Source organism: Ruditapes philippinarum, unplaced genomic scaffold, assembly GCF_026571515.1.
Source record: "Ruditapes philippinarum isolate M1 unplaced genomic scaffold, ASM2657151v2 ctg1789_1_1_1_1, whole genome shotgun sequence".
Taxonomy (NCBI): domain Eukaryota; kingdom Metazoa; phylum Mollusca; class Bivalvia; order Venerida; family Veneridae; genus Ruditapes; species Ruditapes philippinarum.
The window spans coordinates 155,963-163,425 of record NW_026866785.1 but is presented as its reverse complement, the minus strand read 5'-3'; the positions used below and the strand labels follow the sequence as shown (position 1 = coordinate 163,425).

At 34.2% G+C, this 7,463-nt stretch overlaps 1 long non-coding RNA gene across 2 annotated transcripts; it reads left to right on the top strand.

Moving 5' to 3' along the window:
• Window positions 1–2,031: 2,031 nt before the first annotated feature.
• LOC132733722 (uncharacterized) lies at window positions 2,032–5,994 on the top strand. 2 transcript variants are annotated; one of them, XR_009626201.1, is made up of 5 exons: window positions 2,032–2,234; window positions 2,709–2,814; window positions 2,980–3,091; window positions 3,482–3,647; window positions 5,459–5,994. It is a non-coding gene; the product is annotated as an uncharacterized LOC132733722 (long non-coding RNA). The 2 variants fall into 2 exon arrangements; XR_009626202.1 differs by lacking the exon at window positions 2,980–3,091 and having other exon boundaries at window positions 2,035–2,234.
• Window positions 5,995–7,463: the final 1,469 nt, after the last annotated feature.

The window sequence follows — 7,463 nt, the reverse complement described above, 5'->3', positions numbered from 1 at the left end:
TGTGAGGAAATTTTGTGTTAGACCGTGGATGTTAGCTATGTATTTACTGATCTTGCGATCAGAAAATACAATTATAAGGTAGAAGACCCATAATGAAATCGGCAATCTTCGACAATTACCGCCATATCTCGCCATTTATCGTAACGAACTTCGTTTGTTTACGTATAAAGTCGGAATTCTAATAATAGCGAATATCCCCGGTCACGTGGTAGTATTCCCCAAGAAAATGACGTAATTTCCGCAGATATCTAACATGGCGTCTTACAGCGTGATACACTCGGTCGATTCAAAAAAAGTGTAAAAAGATGCAGAAAAACTCAAGTATTCCGACTTTATTTTAGAACATAACTATAGTGCAGGTAACCAGTATTACGTGTCAACCAAACCAGCTCTACAAGACATCAACTCTTCCTAAATCGGTTGATAATGAGGGTTGGAAAGAGGGAAGAAGAATCGTTGAGTTTGGCGTGTTACGGTCAAACCTAAGATTTTGTAAAAAATGTAGACTTGGACCAGTTGGCTACCATTAACAGCACTGATTAACTTTTGACAACATGTTAGGTGAATTTAAACAGGGAGTGTCTGGTTATTTGTATGTGAAATGACGAAACACAGAATGCGGTCATGTGAATTGTGTTCCCTATGGAAAAACACACAGACTCTAGTAGATTGAAGACCTGTGAAAGTTGGAATGCCCAGTGATTTTTTTACCTCTGCATCCTGAGTCCAGGACTCATTGAATTTGCTGTGGATGCAAAGTTTCAAATAATGTGCATCTTTTGGATGCATACTTTTTCTGAGTAGGGAGTCCTGTCTGACAGGAATTTGGTAATAAATACCAAATTGTGTTCAAGTTATGTTTGCAAATCTTCTACAGATAAGAAATAATAATGTGCTATACTATAGATAAGCATAAAAATATTAAGGAAAATGAAGTTTTGATTAATCTCAAACTAAATTAATGGAAATAATCTTATTAAATTTATTTGACAGTTTTGAATAATTTCAGTAACAGAAGCATTGTAATTAACGTAGAAATCAAATTCATTTTTTCTTCATTCCATTGTTAATATACCTTTTATATCACTAAAGCAATATTAAGCCTTGTAACTTGGATTTGTCGGCTAAATTTTGGGACTCATTGATTCATAGCCCAGCGAATCCTAGGACCCACACTGATGAGTTTGTAAAAAAATCACTGAATGCCATGGTTCGTTGTCAACACAAAATTAGCAACAGGTAAGTGATTAATGTATTGCATCATAGTTTACATTAAGTACTATATACTGATAATGAATTCATAGATGTAATGTCTCGTACCAAAATGAATATATCGATACATTATGATTTATCAGTGTTTATTTACTTGTCTTCCAATGATCTCAAACATGTAAAATTATGCGGACCAAATTTATGTTTCAGATTTATAAATAATTAATTTATTATACAGAATACATGTATCTTGTTTGTGTTTAGCTGTAAAACACTACTCCTTATTGTGAAAGAAGTGGCTAGCCGTACGGCTAGCCAAAAGTTCTAGCCGTACGTGACTCACATACTCCATATAATTTTGAAAAGTGCCGTACGGCTAGCCAATACAGTGTGTCCTGGCTAGTCGTACGTGACTCACGTACAGCTAGAACTTTTGGCTAGCCGTACGGGCCCGTACGGCTAGCCACTTCCTATTGTGAAATGTTTTATAAACTTCCCTCTGAACTGTTTTAATTTCCCCAAAGTCACTGAGAAATTTGAAAAACAAATGATAAAACTTTGCTAAATTAAATCTTGCAACAATGCAATTTTTAGTAAGACATTACAGAATCCTACATGTACATTATATAAAAGACACAGTTTACACTAGGCTGCCAATACACACAGTCACAGTAGTACTAATATTCAACGTACATGAGGCAGCTAAAAATAGCTCTATATTAATTTATGCAATGTGTTATTATCATGGTTATGTAAATTACAATCCATGTGAAGTTTTTTTTTTGACAAAATATTTGTATACATGTACTTTAATGAAATAATTTGTTTCTTTCATTTTCTTACAGCAATGATTGATAGTGTAGGTGGGCCGGTGAGGGTCAACAATTTGTTGTCAACACTAAATATACCAACAATTGGAAATAAAAACATGAAAAGAAATGGAGAGACGTGTTGGAAATATCATTGAAACAGCACTGGCTTCTATGCCGACAGAATCTGCTGCATAAGATCAAGGAAATGGAGTAAGACACATTTACATTTACAATGATATTTTCGAAATAACATGTACTTGAATTGGAAGAATTTCAATAATTATTTTGTAATTATATGTCTATGCAGCTTATCATGGTATAATCCTATATTGCTGGCACACTCGTGGTTTAGGGAACCAATGAATATTATTACAATCCATATATGAGAAAAGAATTTTTAAACAATGGCTTTGTTGTTTTTGCATGTTACTCTATATTTCTATATTCATGTACATATTTCTTTTTTCAAAATAACATGAATGTGTAATTGTTTTTTTTAAAAAAGTATTTATTTCTACATGACAAACTGGGTCCGCCTGGGCTCCTTGCCATTGGTACTTGTTGCTTGGTCATATGGGGGTTGCGTTCATTGAACGCCGCCTTTCCTTGTTGATCTTGTTTATCATATTTTACCTTCATTGGTTAAGACTAAAATTCATATTAAATACATGCATTCTTTTTAAGGGATGTGCATCATGAAGAATCAATGGTATCAGAACACAACATCATGGAAGATCTTATTGACAAGATCTCGGAGGATGTCCTTTGCCAGATGTTTGCCAGCACTAAAGTGAGTACTGGTAGTTTGTTTTCTGTATTTTGTTTATTTACGAAAGTAAAGGACTATGCAAAACTGACTGGTGTTGTTGAACTGTTTGTGTTATGTCAGTTGCTTCAATATATGAATATCTCTCCATATACTGTTTGTACATATGTATTTTTTTTTATATTCAAGGTCTATTCATCAGTCATATGCTACAGTTACAAATGACAGTGAATGGTCAGATTTATACAATTGTGATTAACAATCCTCAACAATACATCAAACAAAAAATGCCTATTAAACTGTAAGTTGAAATCTATGAGGTTTTTTTTATATATATTTATAATCATGGTGTAGCAATTAAATGATAATACTGTGATAATTTTTGTAATGCTATTTGGGGTCGTCTTCAATAGAAACAATTTGATGTATCTTCATGTGATGAATAATCGATATGCAGTCCGAATTATTTCATAAAAGTGATTACTAAAATTGGTCAGGAAAAAGTCGTGCAATTAGCATTAATAATTAACAAAACTTATTCTAGTAACTGTATGAACATTGTGTTACATTAATTATAAATATGTTATTGTCAATTCATTGGTGTTCAATCTTCAATATTTGTCAATATAACGTTTAAAGATGAATTTTAAAATACAGAAAATATTTTTGAAATATATTTTTACAATTACAGTTCTCACAGACAGTCAAAGGTTGAAAACAAATCAGAAGTGGTCCACATCTTAAAAAACCTCACAGCAGATTAAGACTTTCCCCGAAATTTCCCTGTAAAACCCGCAGTGGTATGTCCAGTGCAGTAGATACTGCCTGGCACAAAAGAGGATTTGACAGTTTAACATGTAAGTAAAATAAGATTATTTTTATCCCCCCACAATGTGGGAGCATATAGCGTGGCACTTGTCAGTCTGTCCCAAAATCTTGTGAACGCAACTCCTCTTAAACCGGATGGCAGATTTTGCTTAAACTTCCAGGGATTAACAAACTTAATGTGTAGATGGTAGTAAAGGAAGGAATTTTTGCTGCAACTAAATTAAACAGAATAATGGCCCTTTGTTGATTTTTAGTTTTCAACTTGTGGCACATGTAGTCCAAAAACTATTTGACCTAGAGTCATAAGATTGACAGAACAGTGGCGTGTGGGGGCATCTGTGTTTTATTGACACATTTTAAGTTTTTCTCAGTCATCATGTCAGTAATGATTTAGAATTTGTCAGAAAAGTATCTGTGTATATTTTAACCACTGTTATTGATGTATAATTGAAAAAGTGAGTTTTGCATACAAGTAAGACAGGTTAGTCAACATTGTTCTTTCAAACAGTGGCATTTAGAAGAAAAATCCTAATGGTTATTTGAATTACCCTGGTTTTAACTTTGAGTTCTGACCTAGCTGTCATGTTCACAGCATGGTTCATTTTTGTGTCGCCTCTATGGAGTAGTTGCAACATATAGGGATCATTTCTCTGTCGTCTTGTCTATCTGTCCGTCCGTCACAAAACTTGTCCGGACTACTCCTCATAAACTACTGGTGCAATTTCATCCAAACTTTACAGGAATGATCAGTACCAAGTCTAGTTGTGCATTTTGTCAGCAATTTCCGGTTCAATGATTTTTGTCAGAGTTATGGCCCTTTAATAATTTTTATTTTTAAAGTTTGTCTTGACTACTTCTCTTATACCACTAATGCAATTTCAATGAAACTTTACAGGGTTGATCTGTAGCTTAAGTCCTTGTGCATATTTCACAGTTTTCCGGTTGAATGATTTTTGGCCGAGTTATGGCCCTTTGATAAATAGGTGTTTTTTTCTGTGTGTTGCCAGATACACAAAAGCTTGTCCTGACTACTCCTCATAAACTACTGGTGCAATTTCATCCAAACTTTACAGGAATGATCAGTACCAAGTCTAGTTGTGCATATTGTCAGCATTTTCCAATTCAATGATTTTTGTCAGAGGTATGGCCCTTTTTAAGTTTGTCCGGACTACATCTCTTATACCACAAATGCAATTTCAATGAAACTTTACAGGATTGATCTGTTGCTCAAGTCCTTGCACATATTGCACAGGTTTTCCGGTTGAATGATATTTTGGCAAGTTTGATGAAAAGGTGGGTTTTTTTTCTGTGTGTTGCCAGATACATAAAAGCTTGTCCGGACTACTCCTCAAAAACTACTGGTGCAATTTCATCCAAACTTTAAAGGAATGATCAGTACCAAGTCTAGTTGTGCACTGTCTGTCTGTCTGTCAGTCACAAAACTTGTCCCAACATGAAATTGGCCATCATGAGGCGACACATGTGATCACTGATCGCTCTTGTTTGTTATTTTGGTGTTTTTTTTAACATGATACCTTGATTTCTTAACTAAGTTAGATAAATAATATAATTTATGAGCCACTTGTCATTTGTAAATAAATCTAGGTTTTGCAATGCAAATACATGTTCATCCCAACAGATCAAAATCAAGCCAGCAATAAATAATAATTGCCTTTGGTGTTTATTTTCTTCATTTGTAGGTGGGCTTTACTAATAGATTACTGCCACTTTACTTCAAAGTGGGGTTTTGGGGTATCATTCACCTTCAGTGATAGTTCTAGTTTTATCCAGTATAAACATGGTAACATGGAAATGAAAAATAAACCTTGTTTTTTTTCAGTGTACTGCACCAATAAACTAAATATGGAGAGAAGCTTAGTCACCAAAGCAGTCAACACCAAAATACACACAATGGCCAGGGCACTGAAACTTGGAAGAGTGAAAGAGTAAAGTAGTGCGTTTTTAGCTAACAAAGTGACATTGCGAGCTTTTGTCTATCTTTCGTCCGTAAACTTGATCTTTAAACAACATCTCATAAATTGCCAAGCCAATTTCATGCAAACTTACGATATTGTCTAGTCAGTTTTTGTTTTGCTTGCAATCGCTATATGACATGACTAAAGACATTTAGTTTTATTCTTAAGTTATTATGTTTATGTTTGTATAAGACCCAAATATATTGTTAAGATTCATTTTTACAAATTTGAAAGCCATTATTGTTCTAGTCAGTTTTTGTTTTGCTTGCAATCATTATATTACATGGCTAAAGACAATTAGTTTTAATCTTTAATAGTTATGTCTATATTTGTATAAGACCCAAAAATATTGTTAAGATTCATTTTTACAATTTTGAAAGCCATTATTGCTCTAGTTTGTTTTTGTTTTGCTTGCAATTGTTATATGACATGACTAAAGACATTTAGTTTAAATCTTTAGTTATTATGTCCATGAGGGGCGTCCGTGGCCGAGTGGTTAAGGTCATTGACTTCAAACCACTTGCCCCTCACCGCTGTGGGTTGGAATCCGACAGGGACTTTGGAATCTGTCTTGTGAGGAAACTATCCAGCTAGCTTAACTGAACGTCAGTGGTTCTACTCAGATACCCGTTCGTGCCTGAAATAATGCAAGGAAGGGCACCTGAACGTCACGATATGACCTTTACTGTGTTGATGTGACGTAAAAACCCAAAACAAGCAAACAAAAAATTATGTCTATGAAATTCGTTGTTTGTATAAGACCCAAATATATTGTTGTGATTAATTTTAACAATTTTTGAAAGCCATAATTGTTCGTGTCAGATATTGTTTTGCTCACAATCATAATGTTATATGACATATGAGTTTAAATCTGAAGGTATTATGTCCATGAAATATGTTGTTTGTTTAAGACCAAAATATATTTTTGAGATTCATTTTTACAATTTTGAAAGCCATTATTGGTCTAGTCTATTTTTGCATAACACATAACGCTATTGTTAGTATTTATTGTTATTAATAGTGATTTGTCTAAGTGGATGTCGAAGTATGTATGTTATTCCATGCCAGTTCATGTTTGAATGAAACTTTTTTGTCCAGATAGAAGATTTCAAACTTTAACTTTTCTGATTTTTAGCTTTTACAACAATATTATATTTCCCATTTATGGTGCTAAGAAATACTGCAACATGTGCTGAAAAATAGCTATTGTCAAACATTGTTTATATGCTCCCCGAAAAATTTCGGCGGACCATATAGTCATTGGGTTGTCTGTCTGTACGTACATACGAATCTGAAGTCGTGTCCAGTCCATAACTTTGTTATTTCAAGTTGGATTTTAAAATTATTTCACAGAAATGATCACCATATTGAGACGACCTGTCGCCCGCAACATTTGGGTCGCTACCTTGAAGGTCAAGGTCACACCATGACCTTGAACAAAATCATGTCCGGCCCATCACTTCGTTATTTGAAGTCGGATTTTAAAGCTATTTAAAAGTAATGATCACCATATTGAGACGATGTGTCGCACACACCATTTTGGTCAATACCTTGAAGGTCAAGGTCGCAACATGACATTGAAGCAAAATCGTGTCCGGCCCATAAATTCGTTATTTGAAGTCGGATTTTACAACTATTTCACAGAAATGATCACCATATTGAGACAATATGTCACATGCAACATTTGGGTCATTACCTTGAAGGTCTAGGTCACAGCATGACCTTGAAGCAAAAATGTGTACGGCCCATAACGTTGTTATTTAAAGTGGGATTTTACAACTATTTTGGAATTATCACACTTTGAACTTTGTCTGGGACATAACCCTGAAACTTCAAAAGATATACTTTTCTGTATCTAGGATCACCCCG